Source organism: Meleagris gallopavo, chromosome 2 (assembly GCF_000146605.3).
Source record: "Meleagris gallopavo isolate NT-WF06-2002-E0010 breed Aviagen turkey brand Nicholas breeding stock chromosome 2, Turkey_5.1, whole genome shotgun sequence".
In the NCBI taxonomy this organism is placed as follows: Eukaryota; Metazoa; Chordata; class Aves; order Galliformes; family Phasianidae; genus Meleagris; species Meleagris gallopavo.
In genome coordinates this window covers 57292824-57312575 of record NC_015012.2, presented here as the reverse complement: position 1 = coordinate 57312575, position 19752 = coordinate 57292824, and the positions used below count along the sequence as shown (strand labels likewise).

General features: G+C 35.6%; 1 protein-coding gene across 1 annotated transcript in view; it reads left to right on the top strand.

Annotated features, from left to right (window-relative positions):
* The window catches only part of LOC100545470 (laminin subunit alpha-2-like), a 103169-nt gene that overhangs the window by 34026 nt on the left and 49391 nt on the right, over nt 1-19752 (top strand). The gene's annotated exons all lie outside the window — the stretch shown is intronic.

Genomic DNA, 19752 nt, shown 5'->3' with positions numbered 1-19752 from the left:
ACAACGAAATAGAAAGGATGTAAATGTTAGAGAAAGAATACTAGGAAGCAGTAGGAAATAGTGATAGTAAATTTCTTGCTAAATTAAAAGGTCTTATTCTTCTTAGGTCTGATCCAAAAATTAAAATACTGAAGGATGAAAGAAAGCAGAAGAAAAAATCTGCAACTTAGAACTAACATGTCAGATGATTTGTAGTGAGTGCTAATGAACATCCAAAAAAAGCATGGTGACAATGGTTTAATATGCCTGAGCTCAAGATAGCTAAATTAAATGGTGGCTGCTTAAGACTGCAAAGGAATTGACATTTGAAGTGAGGACATATGGTGTTTTTTATACATAACATACATTTTCAGCAAAGAAGCTTTTCCCTTGAAGATAATAATTGGAGTTACTTGATCATCATAAGTTACCTGGAAGTAAATAGTATTATGGAATGTTGTATGTAGTGTCATGTCCTATTTATACATTTATATGTAAATCTCCCTTTCAAGCTGCGCTGGGGAGATTCTGGCTGGATGTTAGAAAATACTACTTCTCTGAAAGATGGTCAGACACTGAAATGGGCTGCCCAGAGAAGTAGTGGAGTCACTGACCCTGGAGGTGTTTGAGGAACGTTTGGACATTGTGTTGAGGGACATGGTTTAGTGAGATATCTTGGTAATCAGTGGATGGTTGGACTGGGTGATCCTTTGGGTCTTTTCCAACCTTGGTGATTCTATGATTTTAACCAGTTAATAGGTCTGATAGACCTAATTCAACTTTGTTAGTGGTACATTACAACCATTACCATTAGAAAGAAGTCCTGTATTTTTTCAATAAAATATTGTTCTACTGAATATTTTAAAATTTGATTAGTAGTAATTAAAGTCAAAAATTGCCCATTTTTAAATCACAAAGCACTATGGCTAACTAGAGTGTAGAAGAAAGGAGAGTGGCTCGTCAGCATTTTAAAATGTACATATTCAATTATGAAGTCATTAGCAAAAGGGAACTGAAAAAGGCATCCAAAACTATTATAAAGTTGCTTTTCCTTTTATTGTACATTTGCTTCTGGGAAGTAATAACTAGTTCCACAACTAATTCTAATAAAAAAATAGATGATTTCAAATTCTTGACTTCATAAATATTGGTGAATTAAATAAATATAAATACTTGTAAGTTATACAAATATGATTGGTGTGTGGTAGCACCACTATGATGAGTGCTTTACAAGCTCTATTTTTCAGAGTGATAATCCATACTTATAAATTTCCAGTTAGTCACCAAAAAACAAAGTATCAAAATCCTCACTTTTGTGTACTTTGACTTAAAAGACAGAGAAAGGCAGACTGTCTTACTCTTCAGATCTTTTGATATTAACATCAGACTTCTACAGTTTTACTGGGACTGTCTGGGCTTGAGTTAGCTTTCTTCATATCAGCCTATATGATACTTTGTCTAAAACAGTGTAAATAAAATGCTAGGCTTTTGACTCTTGCCAAGCGGAGTTTGTACAGCATCAAGGCTTTCTCTCCAACCTCTAAGTCAATAGGCTGGGAGTGGGCAAGAAGTGAGAGAAGATACATCTAAGATTGCTGATCTGAAGTGGCCAAAGTGATATTTAATATCCAAATAATATCCCTGTTTAATATCTTTATTGATGATCCAGAGGGGATTGAATGCACCCTCAGTAAGTTGCAGATGATACCAAGTTAGGAGGAAGTGTCCATCTGCCTGAGAATAGAAAGACCTACAGAAAGATCTGGGTAAGCTGGAACTCTGGGCTGAGGCCAATGGCAATGAACTTGGCTGAGGCCAAGTTCAGCAAGACCAAGTTCTGGGTCCTGCACTTTGGCCACAACCACTCCAGGGAGTACTACAGGCTTGGGGCAGAGTGGCTGGAAAACTGCACAGAGAAAAAGAACTTGGAGGTGTTGGTCAATGCTTAATTGAACATGAGCCAGCAGTGTGCCCAGGCAGTCAAGAAAGCCGATGGAATCATGCTAATATCAGAAAAAGTGTAGTTAGCAGAAGCTAAGAAGTGATTGTCCCTTTGCGCTCAGCGTTGGTGAGGCCACATCCTAAGTACTGTGTTCAGTTTTGGGCCCTTCACTACAAGAAAGACATTGAGGCCTTGGAGAGTGTCCAGAGAAGGGCAAAAAAGCTGTTGAGGGGACTGGGGCACAAGTCTTTTGAGGAGCAGCTGAGGGAACTGGGATTGTTTAGTTTGCAGAAGAGGAGGCTCAGGTGAGTTGTTATTGTCCTCCACAACTACTGAAAGGAGATTGTGGTGAGGTGGGAGTCAACCTATTCTCCTGTATAACTAGTTTTAGAATGAGAAGGAACGGCCTCAAGTTGCACCAGGGGAGGTTCATTTCAGGTATTAGGAAAAATTTCTTCTCCAAAGGAGAGGTCATGTACTGGAATGGGCTGTCCAGGAGGTGGTTGAGTCACTGAACCTGGAGGTTTTCAAGAAACCTGTAGATGTGGGACATGGTTCAGTGAGCAGTATTCGTGGTAGGTGGACAGTTGCACTAGATGATCTCAGAGGTCTTTTCCATCCTTTGTGATACTGTGATTCCACTATATTCTCCTAGCATGTGATGTGATATGCTCAATAGTAAAAGTTCAGGAAAAGAGGAAGAATGCGACACAGGTTTGACTATGGCATTTGCCTAGTTGGATGTGATTTGGCCCTCCTTTTCAGGAATCTGCCTGCCTAAGTGTAATAGTGACTAGATTCCTCTTGTTGCTTTGCCTTCATATACAGCTTTTGCTTTTCCTTTAAAACTGTTATTACCTTGATCCATTAATCTTTTTCCTTCTAGGAGAGGGATGGGGTGAGAGTTAGAGTTGTTTGGCTGTTGTCTGGGGTTAACTCACCACAACTCCACTGAAAGTTATGGATGAATCTTAAAGCATTCGATAAAAGAAGTTTGTGCCTTAAGGCATTTGGCAGAAGAATTTAGGAGTATGGCTGCAATATTCTTTAAAAAATTGAGAATCAAATGGGAACCAAAGCTGACAAGAATGAAGCACAACAGCGATCGTATGTTTGAAGTACTGATTTAGTTTTAATTTGTCTTTTCATACATTCATTATCCGAAATATTTTAATATCACGAATTACTCGTGTTAATCTAATATCTGAACATCCTTTAAATCCTGTAGATCCTCTGTATTGTGCATACAATTCTATCTGTCTCATCTATTCTACCATTACCTGACTGCTAAAATTTTTTTAATGGATCCATATTGCTTCATTTAAGTTCTAGCAGGCAAAATGAGCTCTATTCCTCTACATTTCCATAAGGTTTACATACTTTAAGCTGTTAGCAGAAATTATCAAAACAAAGATTTTATTTTCCAAAGAGAGACTCTAACTAACTACAATAAAATTTCTTTTGAAAGAAAAACTCAGTGGAAATTTTTAAATATTCAGTAAGTTTCTAGAAGGGAGGATTACTCTCACTACAGAATGAATTTGTCTTTTTCTTACTGAACCCAAGAGACAAAGGGGTTAAGACCAGGTATTTGGCACATTGAAAGACCAATCATGTGCTTGAACCCCAGTCTGAACAGAGATTAATTATTAAACAAGTAGTTAGTTAGGTGATTGAATATTACCTGCAAAGCACCGCTCATCTCCTTGAGGCCCTTCTATGGTTAACTGAATTGAGCCAATTAGACTGACTGTCTCTTCAATGAGTTGTGACCTATCAATGGTAATAGCTTATTATGATGATAAATGAACCTATCTCTCAAACTGAAGCCAGAGTATACACTTCAGCAGTTTCTCTGAATCACAAGGCCATTACCTCTCAACTTCAGATTGACAGAAGCATCAGCAATGGGAGTAAATAGTATGCATGAATAGACACGGGTGATTGTTGGACCCAAATGAATGTATTTACAATTATTCTTGGTGAAGTTGTTTTGTTTGTTTTTATGGACCTGCCTGAACACTCTATATTTGCTAGAAGTACCTAGCATTTCTCACAATATGTGCAATATCACTCCTGTCTCCTGAGATGGCTGGATGAATTTCTGATTGGTATCTTGCCTTTTCAGTCTCAGGGGCACTCTATATTGTGATGTAAGAGAATACTTTCTTTTTCTAATTGAAGAGTCTGTTTTATTTGTTTTGCCTTCTCAATCTTATCAATTTGCTGTCCAGAAATAATTTCCTCATAATAACACGAAAGTTAGAGGGATTGTAACACTACCAGTATTTTTCATTAATTTCTTTCATAGTTTTGAAATCTTCAAATGTCATGAAATATCTAGAATGGTTGTGGGTCACTTCTTTGTTTTGTTTAACTATTTTTGGGGACAGGAATTTTTTCCACAATGAAAGCAGTTGTTTCAACAACTTTCTGTACAAGTTTTCTTCTGTTTTTTTTTTTTTTTGTGTATTTGTTTGATTGATTTATAGTTAAGGATTTCAATCTATTTTCATTAATTTAAAATAACAGTGCCCAGTCATATATGGTTTCAATTTACCATCCAAAAACAAGAACTTGGTTATATATCAAATTTTTAGTTAATTTCCCAAGAGAAATGCTTTTATAAATTTTTGAACTATATTTTGCTGATGAACAAGATAGCTACAGTCTGCTCTGAAAGGATGGCCTGGAGCAAGGACTTCATTGGATGAAGACTTTAAGCTATGCAACTGGCCAGAAAGCAAAGGAATACTATCTATATCCATCCTCCCTCTTTAATGTGTATTTAATAGGATAAAACATCTGCAATTCTAAGTTTGCTTTGCCATGAACTGGATGACACCATTAATATTGCAGCAATATTAATACATATAAATACTTTGAAGAGTAGTACATAGTTTTCCATCAGTATTTTATTTCCCATGCTCCAGAAAGCCATAGTATAATATTTAATTTACATTAAGGGGATTGATTTTTGTTTGTTTGTTTGTTTTTGGTTTTTTAGAAATAAGGTTATCAAGATCTGTTATGTTATTAAGGGAACATTTTCTTCTTACATGTTTTGACTAAAATTAGACAGTAAACAGCTATGCATACGTCTAGTTTAAAATGTTTGCCATGTTAAAAGAGCAGACAAAACCCAGAAAAGTTTTAGCTATGGAAAACAAAATTTCCTAATTTAATAAACCAAGACAGTCTAAACTAATAAAACAGGTGGAATTAAACGGTGGGGTTTTTTTAACTTGCAAAGTAGATTTGTGTCAACAGATGTCCTTAAAGCTAATCAAATAAATAGAAACATTGTTTAGTCAGCTGTGTCTTATTACTTAAGTGTTTGAGTTAATTCTGTTTAGTCTACTGTGATGAAACATGCTTTTGAGAATGAATGTTCCACAGATTTATTCTTGTGGTTCACGTGATGCTATGTACAATCCAGTAAATTACTCCTCTCTTTCATAGATGATGTGGTAGTTCAGCTGAGGTAGATGCACAAAAATATAGTTTTGTCAGTCTCTTGTGTCTTTAGTTTTATGTCATAACACATATGCATTTGAATACAAATAGCTTTCTACATTTGTCTCAACTCTCCAATAGAAATATGGATGTATGACACAAAGTGTTCAAGAGACTAAAACTAGCCACACGGAATTAAATACACTTAGAAAGTTAGAGATATGAGGATGATCAAGGCAACCTTTCTTAAGCAAACTTCAAGATTTTACATGAAAGCTAGCTCGGAATTCTTCATTCAAATACTCACTTGGAGATTTTCTACCAAACATTTTCAAATTTTCTTTTAGAAAAATTGCAGTGAGATATTTTTTTCATAGTTTGGCCGGTGACTTTGCCAGATCAATTCTTCTGAGCCTGTCAAATGTTAATGTAGATCTTCTGAGGTACTGCGGCATGCATTTGAGGATCTGTAGTTTGTATATTTTCTTTTGTTACTGGAAAGAGATTAGTTGCAGTTGAAAATTATTAATATTTGGTAACAAGCCCAGCAACTCAAAAATCTATTCTTCCCAATGTGACTGTGATCAAATAGATAACCTAACCAGCAAATCATCAAATGCATTACCAAGCCTTCACAGAACTCTGTGGGGAAAAAAAAATCATCTCTTTGTCTGCACATTCAAGGAGATAAATTGCATCTGAAAGACTTAAGAGAGTCAAAAGAGTTCAGATTCCAAGTCTCAGAGTATATGCTGACCATCCCCTTAGTGAGATGCAATTCCAAATTAAGTAGAAGTACATCCACTGTTTCATAGCAGTCTAACCAAACTCTGAAACCTTTATGAAAATGTTTGCTAAAACACAGTTGCTATTGCATTTCAGAATTATAAATCTAATGGTTTTGTGCAAGTTCCAAACAAAAGTATGTTCACATTAGAAAAGCATTTCCACATTTTCAATGTAAGCTTTTGTAAAACCAAAAATTCTCATGAAGTTCACACATTTTACTGTAGAGAATGAAGAATTTTCCCCTTCAGTTATACATATTTTGACTCATTCTGTACTTTTGGACTACTGTCTGTAAACCTTGCTCATTGCCATTGAGAGTATTGCTCTAAGCATAGGTTCCATTTAGAAAATGGTTGTTAAATGATAAATGAAATGAGCTACCACAATTGAACCTTTTATTTTCCTGAATGCTGCTAAAAATTAAAAAGTTCTAGAAATCTGTAGGTTTTTTTTTCTGTTTTCTTCCGAAGATTCCTGTTTTTTACCAGAAAATGCATTTAAATTGTTCTGTAGGTTTCCCTTGTGTAATTTGAATATTCAATTCATTTAAACAGATTTCTGTATAAAAGATATGCAGAACTTGTAGCTGTGTTCTGCGGTTTTATTTATGTTTACAGAAGACAAGTTAAACAGATTTTTGATCTTACCTACTAAACTCCTTCTCCTTGTATTTTTACACCACAAATACAATTTCATATTCAAATGACAAAGTCTTCACAAAGCTGAAAAATCATCTATAAGATTCTCTATTTACGTACCTGAGATTTTTTCTGCAATGATAGGGGAGATCAATAGTAAAAATATGTCTAGTGACTATAGTCACCCATGTCTTCAGAAATGAAGTTCCAGCCTCCCAGAACTTGAATTCTTTTTAATTTGGGAAGGCTCACCTTACATAATTACTAAGGCATATATATTGCTGCTGCAGCATTTCATAAAGCACTGAAAGTATGAGCTATTTACCAAAATGTGTTCACTTTACCTGAAGAATATAGTAAATTTAAGCTTCTATGCCAAAGCAGGATTTATTTTGGTCTAGGCAGGTAGTGACTGGCACTTTAGAATAAGTGAATGTTAATTAATGCTTCATTAATGAAAAATGATCCATCATAATGAGTATTGTTGTCTGCGCGGAATTATGATAAAATACTTATAAAGGGATAAATGACATCCATTGCAAAACCTAATATATATCATTATGTATATAATTATGGTCAGTGTTAAAACAATGAATACCAAATGAATGAGTAATAAGAGGGACACTAAAGCTAAATTTTATTCATTATTCATGATGGTAAAAATACGTAATTTTTATCACAGATTTATATCATAACATGTACGTATACAAGTTGACTGTAATGTGGGACCATCTGGAAAATTTGAACAGTGCAGTGAAAAGTTCTCAACCACTGCATTAGAAGGACTTTTTAATATTTTTTTTTTAATGCAAAATGTTGAAAGTTCAAAGGAAGTAGTTTGAATACTGCCCCATAGGCCATAAATCTTCTTTTCTTTTGTATACAAAGCAACTTAAATGGAATTCCCAGCAATATGACAGTGGCAATTAAGCAACCATTTTATTGTTGGTATGCTTTATTATCCTGTGTGAACAAAAGAGTGAATAGTAAGAGACATGAGCTTCCCTAATAAGTAGTACATCACCTTGGGACAGCATTCAATGTCTTTTTAAGAGCAGAGATAAAAGATTCAGTAAGCTAGCTCCAGCTATGAGTAACTGGTGGGTTCAATGAGCTCCTCAAAGTTCCCAAGATTGTAACTGTTGTCCGTAGCCCTAATTTGCCATTGTAAGCTTTCTGAGAATATGTAACAGGTTCTCTTAATTAATTCATTCATTCCTTGTTAGTTTTTGTTCCAATTCTCCACAAGAAGATTTAGATAGCTACATGCTGTAGAGATAATTGTGTTGTTAATGACTGAACCTAATATATCACATGTTCACACTGAGTTCTTGTGTTTAGGGAGCAGAAAGGGAAAAAGTGGAGTTCATGGGAGAATTGTATCTAGGAACACTGGATGCATATTTGTGTATTATCTGATTTTGATTTAGATAGTTAAGAAAAAAATGAAGTGATTATTAGGTAGTTTTAAAAGGTTTCTTATTTTTTTATTTGTTTTTGTGTTTATTTTGGGTTTGTTTTTTAAAGTAACTAAAGTGAAAATTCTCCCATTTTATTTCAGTCTGTATCAGGTATACAGTTACAGATCTTTGATCTAGATCTATATTAAGTTATCTGTTCTTTGGATCTGTGTTAGGTATTCTACAGTGGCTCTGTGGAAGAATTTTAACCTGCAGAGCATTTCATATGAAACAGGAACACAATGTGTAATAAAGCAGTAAACTGCAAACAGAAGAGGAATTTGTCCTGAGAGGGAGTTCATAGATTTAGGAAGGGATATCATAGATTCTTGCAAAGTAATTTTATTTGGTTCTTCAGGAAATACAGAGAGAGCAATATATTATCTTCTGAGTATGTTTTTTTTATTAAGACTGTGAGGCACCGCAAGAAAAGTTTATATGTCCAGTTCTTGGCATAAAATAATGAACCTTCTGTATGTTTCAGAGAAAAAGACAAAGTCTGAAAAAACAACATATCATAGAATCACAGAATTACTTTGGTTTGAAGGAATCACCTAATCCCCTCCCGTGGGTAGAGTTACCACCCAGTAGATCAAGCTGCCCAAAGCCCCATACAGTGTGGCCTTGAATGCCTCCAGGGATGAGACACCCACATCTCCAGGGCTTCACCACGCTCTGAGTAAAATATTCCTCCTAACATCTAATCTAAATCTTTCCTCCTTTAGTGTAAAGCCATTCTCCCTTATTCTATCACTACCAAAATGTGTAAAAAAGTCTGTCTGCCTTCTGTTTATAATCTCCCTTTAAGTACTGGGATGCTCCAATGAGGTCTTCCAGGAGCCTTCTCTTCTCCAAGCTAAACAAGCCCAGCTCTTCTTAGAAGAGGTGCTTCAGCCCTGTGGTCATTTTCTCAGACTTGTCTGGACCCTCTCCAACAACTCTACATCTTTCTTGCACTAGGAACCCCCAGAACTAGATGCTGTACCCCAGACAGGGCCTCACAAGGGCAGACTAGAGGGGAACAATCACCTCCCTCTTTCTGCTGGCCACTCCTCTTTTGATGAAGCCCATGTTACTGTTGGCCTTCTGGGCTGAAAGCATACTGCTGGCATGTGTCCAGCTTTTTTATTTGCTAGGACTTCCAGATCTTTCTCTGCAGGGCTGTTTGCAAGGAGTTCTCCCAGTCTGTATTCATGTCTAGGATTGCCCTTGTCTTTATTAAATGTCATCAAGTTCTCATGGGTGTACTTTTCCAGCCTGTCCAGGTCCATTTGGATGGCATCCCTTCCTTCTATTTGTCAACTGCACTACTTGGCTTGTTGTCAACATTAAGCTTGGTGAGGATACACTCAATCCCATTATCTAGGTAAAGATGTTGAAGAGTAAATGCCAAGGAAAATATTCTTAAGAAGCATGTAAAGGCATGGTGGCACTTGATTTCTTACTCTCCTAACCTCATTTTCTGTCCTGGTTACCTCTGAACTGATGGTGGTGTCTTTGTATTTAAAAAGCTTCCATTATCCTAGCTGTATATTCAAGTCTTTATCATGTGAACATCCAGCAAGAAACGTGGGATTCATTTGGGGTACAATCTCAGTCTGTAACAGCCTACTCTTTACTTCTCTCTACCAATGTTATATGATTTTGAAAATGTTTTCTCTTGCCTCAGTGCAGCTATTAAATATCCTTTATTTTTTTTTTTTTTCAAGTGACAAAAAAGTGCCTTTTTTCAGGTTGTAATGCTGCTTTACTCTAACCATCTACACTGGTAAATTGGATAAGTTGCCTAGAGGCAAAATCATCTGTAAAGAAATGTAATTATTTTCTTTGAATTCAAAGCACAAATTACTATATTTGTTTCTCATCTTCTTGTTTAAGTTGCAGCTTTGCTCTCTGCTACATCATATGCTGATTAGAAAGAAAGAAAATATTTTGAGATTATAACATAGGAAAAACCTTTTAAATGTCTCTTTTTTGGGGGGGAAAAAGACGAGTTATTTCTGCCTTCACATTACAATCTTCTGCTAAATAGTTAAAACATTTATGTTAACAGTGATTAGAATCTATATGTCCTAGGAGTTAATGCATTTTATAATTTTGCTGTCATAAAGACTTCAAGAAATTTTCAATTTCTCTGAGTCAGATTAGTATCAAAGTAAGCAAAGAAACAAAGTATTGTTATTGCTTCTCTAGTTTATCTAGTTAATGTATCATATACTAACTTTTGGGGTTGGATTATATAAAAAGCAGTGGGCCTTGGAAACAGATCTGAGTTAGCTAAAAAAAGACTGAAGAAGGGGAAGTAATAAATCAAATCAAGTAGAATCACAGGAGGATGCAGAAAAGAATAATTAACATAACTACTTTCTGAGACACAGTCTGGCTTTTCATGAGTGGGTTCATGCAACAGAAATAGTGCTTAAAAAAAACACAAAAACTGTTCTTACTTCTATTGCAGAAATGTGATGAATATTGCATTCTCTAAAACCAGCTCTTTTCTGACTGAGAAGTTCAGTTTTGTAGGATGGTTAATTGCAAAATAAATAAATAAATAAATAAATAGATTGTGAATACATCATTTTATTTGTCAGGTCCTCATGTGCAGCAGTGTTCTCAGTACTTCTGTAGAGATGCACCATTTCATGACATTTTGCACACTATCAGCATTAGCTATGAGGAAGATAAGAGATACATTGTTCCCTGATTTCTTTTTTTAGGCCTTAAATATCTTCTTGGGACAGGAAAGAGTAAAGCAGCGTGTGTACTCAAAACAGAGCTGAGATTTTTGTTCTTGAGTGTGTACTAAATCTTAAACTATTCTGCTTTGGTATTGTCTTCTGCATTCTTGTAGGCACCAGAGATTACAGCTAGCCAGTCTTCAGTTGGTGAACATTATTCCTCTGCTGTTTCTTGTATAGTGGGATCCAGACTAAAACATATAGATGTCTAAACATTTATTCCTTGTTGAAGTATCTAGTTTTACATGTGCATACATATGTTAGGTGACTTATTAAGCCTTTTAGATGTAAATACACTGCAAAACTGAGAACAAACCCCTCCACAGTAGACCTTACTGCTAGAGGACTATAATCAGTTATAAAGATCTCATAGATATGCTCAAAGGGAATTGTGGAGTTCTGGTACAGTTTCTATGATTTTGGGAGGCAAGTAAGTGAATAGCTGTCCTGTGCAAAAATACAAGACAGAGGAACCTTAGCAAGTTAATCACTTCAGAGTTCCTCCTCCTTTCCAAAAATGAGCAATGTTAGTAGATTAGTGCTATGAAAACAATCTGACCCAAGAGATGCTTGTGCTGTAGGGACTGAGGATTAAGTACAGCTCCAAGAGTCAATTCACTTAATAACTTCTCATGTTTGAAGTTACATTATCCACTTTTCTATCTTTTATAGAATCCAGCTAAGCTGTATCAATATCCTGAGTAAATGTGGCTTTCTATTTTGGGATGACATTTTTCTACTTGGCAGGATATTATCTTCATACAACATTTGTACTGTATGGTACTAATTTGTGTTTGTCTGGGAAAAGTTGTCTTAAATTTTGCTCAATGAATTAAGACTTCTATTACTTTAGACATTTTTAAATGTTCTTAAAACATCAAACACCTCCTCGTTTTACTGTAAAATGATACTGAATAGAAGAAGTAGGTAGGAAAAAAGCAGGTTCTAGAGTAGTTTCTGTATTAAATTAAAGTACGAGTGTTATTTAGATCATGAGCTTCTCGTTCCAGCAGGCTGATACTGGCGTAATAAAACAGTGATTTTGCTAAAATTGTGCACATAGACTACTGTATTCAGCCATAGAATGGCATTTGAATGGAATGGATTTTGAATACAGATTGCTAATGAGAAAAACTATTTGCAAATTAGTCCTTGAGATATTTTGTCAAAAATATTATTCATGTGGATGCTTTAAGAACACACCCGAATTAACAAAACAAGCATTGCCAGGGACCTGTTCTCTAGAGTTGAGGCCATTAATGTGAGTATACTGTTGACACCCTATGCTGTTGTATCAGTAGCAACTATTTAAAAAATAAACTATGTAGTAGTATAATTAATAAAATTATTACTTTACACTACTTTTTTCTTCCATCTTCCAGAAGAGAATTGTCCCATCCAAACTATAATTTGAGAATGTATCCTAACCCATACTGCTTTGCAAATTATTTCCAGGAGAATTTAGGAGAATGTCAGTACCTGTTTTAATGATTTTTAAGTATAGCAATTAAGCTTCACTGCTCAGACCCATGCTTTACCATTTTGTGAATGTTGCTGAAGAGTATCAAGCCACTTACACCTCATCGTTATGTTCTCTAGCATTTCCACCTCTGAGAATTCTCATTAGTATGTGAATATTTCAGACTAACAAAATACTTACATCCTGTTCGAGTTAAGCTACCTACTGTAGCCAAATAATTGTGCCTGAAAAGTATGCTACTTAAGAAGTATAACTTTATTTTTTTTTGGGTCACTCTCAACACACTGTTTTCTCATTCAGAAAAATACTCTCTGGAAGACCAGTTTTTTTTATCTGTTGATATTTAGAGACTACTTTTGATACTTTTTCCCTGAATACAGGCCTCTATGCTCATATTTTGAAATTGTCCAGAATTAAGCAGAACTGCAGTTGTATTTAGAAAAACTCTGAATTGCGTTAATTGTTTGATGATGACTGTCACCAATGAAAACACTTTTAAGCAGTTTAAACAATTCAGATTTGCTTGCTCATTGTGGAGATTATCAAATGAACTTCCTAAATGTGGAAACTTTGTCAAAGAATTAGTTCTATTCCGGTGTGTTCAGTTACAGGTCAGTCTTGTTGGCTCCTCATCAAAGGGAGAGAAAAGTTTCCCGAAAGGAAATGAAAGTTTCTCAAAGGGGAATGCATAGCTCTAACTCACTCATGTTTGAGTGTCGGTATACTATCTCCTTCTCCATTGATAGTAGAGGGTTAACAATATTGTCAGATCTCTATAAGTAAATTAGGCGCCTAACATCAGCTGGAGTTAGGTTACCTTCAATTCACACTTTGACTTTAAAGTATTTCACTTTCACAATATTCTAAAATGCTGACAGAAAGTAGATAAAAGTGACCAAAACCGCATTCCATTAATGAGAAGTACCTTAGTTTCTCATTTCTTCTGCTATCACCAATGTGATGTAAATGTTCCAAACCAATTTTAAATATTCTGTGTTAGGTGTTAATAACTGAAATGCTGAAGACTGCTTCCAACCTTCAAGTTAACCCAGGTATCTCTCTATATAATAAGCCATTATTTTTTGTACAGTTTTGCACCAACTTGATGCCTTGTATCACTGAAAAATTCAGTATCATAGAACGGTTTGATTTGGAAGGGATCTTTAAGATAATCTAGTTCCAACCCCCCTGCTATAGGCAGGAACACTTCTTGCTAGACCAGGTTGCTCAAAGCCCCATCCAGCCTGGCTTTGAATGCTTCCAGGGAAGGGGCATCCACAACCTCTTTAGGTAACCTGTTCCAGTGTCTCACCATGCTCACAGTAAATAATTTCTTCCTAATATCCTGATCTAAATCTACCTTCATCCAGTTTAAAGCCATTGTCCGTCATCCTGTTGCTACATACTCTTATAATAAATATCTCTCCAGCTTTCCTGTATGCTTCCTTCAGGTACAGGCAGGCCACTAAAAATCACCCGCAATCCTTTTATAGGCTGAAGCCCCAGCTCTCTCAGCCTATCCTCGTAGGGGAGATACTCCACTCCTCTGATCATCTTTGTGTCTCTTCCCTGGACCCTCTCCAACAGCTTGATGTCCTTGTGTTGGAGGCCCTGGAACTGGATGTAGTATTCCAGGTGGGGTCTCACGACAGCAGAATAGAGGGGCAGAATCAACTTTCTCAACCTGCTGGTCACTCTTCTCATTTTGCAGTCAAGGATACAGTTGGCCTTCTGGGCTGCAAGCACATATTGCTGGCTCATGTTGAGTCTTTCATCAGCTGACTCCCCCAAATCCTTCTCCTCAGGGCTGTCATCCTGTACCTAGATAGATTCCCAGTAAACCTTAGTTACTTAACTTCTTTAAGAATTAATATAAATTAAATATGCTGAAACCTGCATAAATATTTGTGCCACCCAAGGCAGTATAAGAATAGAGGCAGTTCATGTCACAAACTCTATAATGTTCTGAGGCCTACCCCTGTTGAGCAGACATTTCTCTTTTCCAAGAGATCTGCAAATGTTACTGCACGGTGGAGGCATTTGTAGTACTTATTGAAGTAAGAAGCCAAATTATACAAATATACAACATTCAATTGTATACTCACTTAACATGGAAATTTAGCTTCGTGCATTGGCTTCAGTGAGATTTGAGATCTCTGGAAGATCACTTATTGGTGGCTGGAATGCTGAAGAAATAATTCTTGGATCTGATTTTTTATTATGAATTAAATGCAGGATTTTAAAAGCCATAGGCTGCAATTTTACCATTTTGTTGATCAGAATATTTCAAAATAAAACCTTTACACAGAGCAAATATCAGACCCTGATACTTCTTTCTGAGCACCACTGTTTGTGCAAATTGCTGTGCATTTGATTACATTTCACTATAGAAATGAAGTATTTTGGGGAAAAAAAAAAGTTAAAACTTTCATTATCATATTGAGAATGCATGGGAATTTTATACGTAAGACTGTGAAATCTCCCCAGATAAACTTATAGAGAGAGAGAATTTCCTGCAAGTGTGTTTGTTAGTGGTATACAAATAAATGCTTAAAGTTTTATGTGCAAAGCTTTTTACAAGAATGCGACAGCGTCAAAGATAAAAAATGCACAAGTGTTTGCACAAGCTGTTCTGCATGTCACACAGATGCTGTATATTTTTTTAAGTTTGTTTCCCAAGTACAGCATACTTAAATTTTATAGGCTTAATAATTCTAATAATCTGATGTCCTGCAGATGTTTTATTTTTGTAGATTTAAGCATAGCATACTACTCCCCACTGTTTTCCATTCCATTCTTTCTTCTACCTAACAATAAATCATTTAAATGTTTTGAAATTTATCTACATGCAGACTTAACTCATGAAATATACTGACTACAAAATTCTTAACATACTTAACAGACTTGATAGAGTGCAAAACAGTTAGAGGAAAGATCTACTTTTCCACGTTTTAAGTAATAGTAGCTCTTAGAATCATAAAATCATAGAATGGTCAAGGTTGAAAAGACTTCTGAGATCATCCACTCCATCTGTACCACATCTACATATTTCCTGAACACCTCTATAGTCGGTGACTCCACCACCTCACTGGACAGACTGTTCCAGTGCCGACCGTTCTTTTGGAGAAGTTCATCCAACCTGAATTTCCCCTAGTGTATCCTGAAGCCATTCCCTCTAGACCTATCACTAGTTACTTGAGAGAAGAGGCCTACCTATCCCCACCTCACCACAACCTCCCTTCAGATAGTTATAGAGAGGCATCCCTGAGCATCCTTTTCTCCAGGCTGAACAATCCCAGCTCCCTCAGCTGCTCCTCATAAGGCCTGTGCTCCAGACTCCTCACCAGCTTTGTTGCCTATTGCTAACTTGTCCTGGATACTAACTCTTCAGAGACTGTTAGCATAATCTCCAGCTCTTCAGATATCAAGAGATATCAGAGATATCAAGTTGGCACTTCATGTTACAAAAAAATACTGATCTCCTGTTTGCAGAAATGCTCAGAAATCAAATTCATGGAACTACATCACATTCTCTCTGCAGGAAATCTGCAATATTTGATTCTGAAATGTCTTTGAAAAAATAAGCTGTAGTTAGGGAAAAGAATGGTCTGTCTAGCCTGATAAGTGGTCTGCAGCAGTGACCAATACTGGATATGTATGGAATAATATTAGCAAGCAAGCACTCATCAGTGTGGTCCAATGTACAGCAATTTGCAGAAAGTTCCTAAGCTAGAGAGTAGTTCTGTTATAATCTTGGGTAGGAGAATGAAGTGCATTTTGTTGTGTATATGTATGTTTTGTTCATAACTGATTTACTTCATTCTTAAACTGTAATTGGTAGTTAATGTTAGAGGTTGTGAAATAATAATGGATGGTTCAGAAAAACCAGGTGGGATGAGACGGGTGAAGAAAAGGGATTCATACATCAGTAAAGGGGATGATGCCTATGGAGGACTGAAAGGCATGTTGAAACTAATCTCTGTCTGTTCAAACTCTTCAGTAACAAAATCTACGAAATTTTGTTGTCAGCATTGGGGAGGGGAATTTGTCCTTTGTCCAAGTAAAATGCGGATGATCTGGAACGTGTTGCTGATTCAAGTCAAGGACTTCCAGCCTGTAGATAGATGTTGTGACAAATTAACTCCCTGACTATATAATTAAGTTCCTATGTTAGTATTATTTAAATATACGTTAACATTCGAGAAAGAGTTTATGGTGTTTTCCTACTGTGACTAGAAACTTGTATAACTTTGTGTAGGTCACAGTCCTCATCTAACATATTTTAAACAGCATTGAGTTAAGCTCAACATTTTAAATCATTTTTCTCCTAATGCTATAGTGAAATAATAGCTCTTTTATCAACATTTTATCTTCCAGCTATAAAGTTAATTGTTACTTCAGTCTACACCATTTGCATTAAATCTAAGGCAGCGTGAAACCCTGCTAAATATTAAAGAGTTTGAGATTGAGGCAGAGAATTTACATTGTTCATCAAAACTTGTTTTATTACGATCTAGCATCCGGGCTTACATTAGAAGTGAGCAGAAAACATACATTGCCAACAAAAATAAGGAAGAAAAAACACAGTCAACTAAATGAAATTTAAGTTGGAATATAAATCACATTAATCACACTCAGAAGACTTTGTATTTATATATTATATATGAACCATACACAAGGATATTGACTCATTGTGAAATTTATGGCTAATGGTAACATCAAAAATTCAAAAGATATTGAAGGGAAGTCAAGGTTGATATCTTGTCTCAAATGTAAAGTGAAAATTGTTTTTCCAACCTATCTGTTGAAATTCAGGATAAAAACTTTAAGAAATGTCACTGAAATAAAGTATATAGTAGTGAATAATAAGAATTCCTAAACTCTATTAAATTCAAGATTGAGGCACTGCTATTTAGCTTTAACGATCTTAGAGCATGTAATGAAGTTCTATTCTGATACTTCACTGTTTTAGGTTGCAAAATTGCAGTTATTCTTTGATTCTTTGTTGCTTATAACACTGAAAGCGATAATGATTTCATCATTCTTCTGGTCTTCAGCGCACACAAGATACTGTCACTCTGCATTCTCCATTCTCCAAGGATCTAAGTGAGAAAACATTAATCAATCAGTTGTTAGAAACTGAACTTGCCTTGAGAGAAATAGATAACTTAAAGTGATTGCTCTGCTTCTTGTAATACTTAATTATTTAAATATTACAGCTAGTATATGTTAAACATATTTGTCCTGACATTACAGTAGGCAATACTCTCATCTTTACAGAATTAATATATATGAATTTTTACTGGCATGAAGAGGGATATATTGTCAGATATTTTGAGGCACCTACTTTATGGAGAGCATCTCAAACACAAATATACTCCATATATTGATAAAAACACACATTTCCCCTCATGCACATATTTATTCTTCTCTCAGATTAGATTGTTATTGTGTCAAATGTTTTTGTAATATTCTACATCTGTTTTTTTTCTACCAAAACACTGTTTCAGTTCCAACATTATAAAGGATCTTCGATCTTTATTAGTAGGTATTGATGTATCCATCAATTTTCAACTGGAGCCCAAAGCAGAGTAAGACTTAAAGAAAACAGGAAGAACTGAGCCTATGTAACGGAAAATATACATAAATAAAATTTATGTGAACTGAAGCCACAGTGTTAAGTAGCTAACAGGCAGCTGCTATATGGAGGAAAGAAACTTGTTTTTGTCATGTACATGATGAATAGGACAAAAAAGAGTGAGCTGAAATAACAGCAACAAGGGACAGGTGACACATTAGAAAAAGTTTTGGCCAATAAATATTAATAATTCAAATACACAGAGGAAGTTACTGAAGCTTCATCACAGATGTGTTTGAGAATGTTTACAGAGGGACATATTTGTCTACATATTAATACATTTCATAGGAATCTACTGAGCTTTCAGTTTTACACCTCATATTTTTCTGATACTAGCATATTTGACATTTTCAAATGTATAATCTCATAGCCTTACTGAAAAAGGAATTTTTGGTCAAGATCTGCTGCAGCAAATCAGCACCACTTTTGGTATCAAGTTTACACAAGAAATGAATTTCAGGATCCTTAAGACTTTCAAAATTCTGTTAGGAGACAAATTGTAATATACCATATATATGAAGCTAAGAATTTGCCATTAGTTCAACTAGTGTTTAATGAAGGTTTAAATTATCTAATTAATATAGAAAAGCATTATTAATAGTACAGTTAGATTTTTTTGTATGAGAAATCTTGCTTTCTGTTATCTACTTGAGGACTTATGCTGAAACATTCTGTTCCTGATGGACTGTACCCCGTTCAGAGGACTTATGCTGGAGCAGTTCTAGAAGAACTGCAGCCTTGGGAAGGAGTTCATGAAAGGCTGAATTCCAGGGGAAGTATCGCATTCTGAAGCAAGGGAAAAGTATGAGGAAGGATGAAGCTTTAGGAACTGATTGCAAGAATCATTTCCATTGTGCCACTCAGGGGAGGAGGTAAGAGTCACGTCAATAAATTAAAGTAACTTTCCCCAAGTTGGGTTTGTTTTGCCTGTGAGTATATCTCCATCCTTATCTTGACCCAAGAACGTTTTCATCTTATTTTATCCCTGTTCTGCTAAAAAAGGGCAGTAAGAAGACAGCTAGATGGACAGCTGGCAGGCAGGTAATGTTAATACATCAGAGTCTTCCAAACTCAGACAATGCCTTCAGTCCTAATATTTATGTTGGTAGCATTTACATCACCAGCCTTTCAAGACTGAGCATCATATCTATCCATCATTGTTAACACTTCAGCTGATCAGTTTTAGTTAAGCTCTTCTACCTGAACATCATTAAATATCCAATGGTGTGTTCTTGCTTTTAGGAAGGATCAAGAAAAGAACTGCAGTCCACCACCAAATTTCTGTTTTTCAGTTAGTTAACTGTTGCAACACTAGTATCCCCCTCCTTATGTTGATTGTTCTTTCAGGGTCTATGTGTATTTTGTCTTTCATTTAAATTTTTTCTGCATCCTAATTATATTTTGGTCCAAGATCTTGAGTCAGGGCATTGTCTAAAAAGTGTCAGATCTATCCTTCCTTCTTTCATATTCACAATGAATGAAATTAGAAATATCTATTTTCAAGAAGGCAGTGCCCAAGAAGGAAGCTGTCTGTCATCAAAAGTGTGAAGTATCCTTATTTATAATAACAGCAGCTAGGTAAAATACATTTAGTGCAATTTTAATGTAAGTCAAGAGATTTCTTTTTGAACA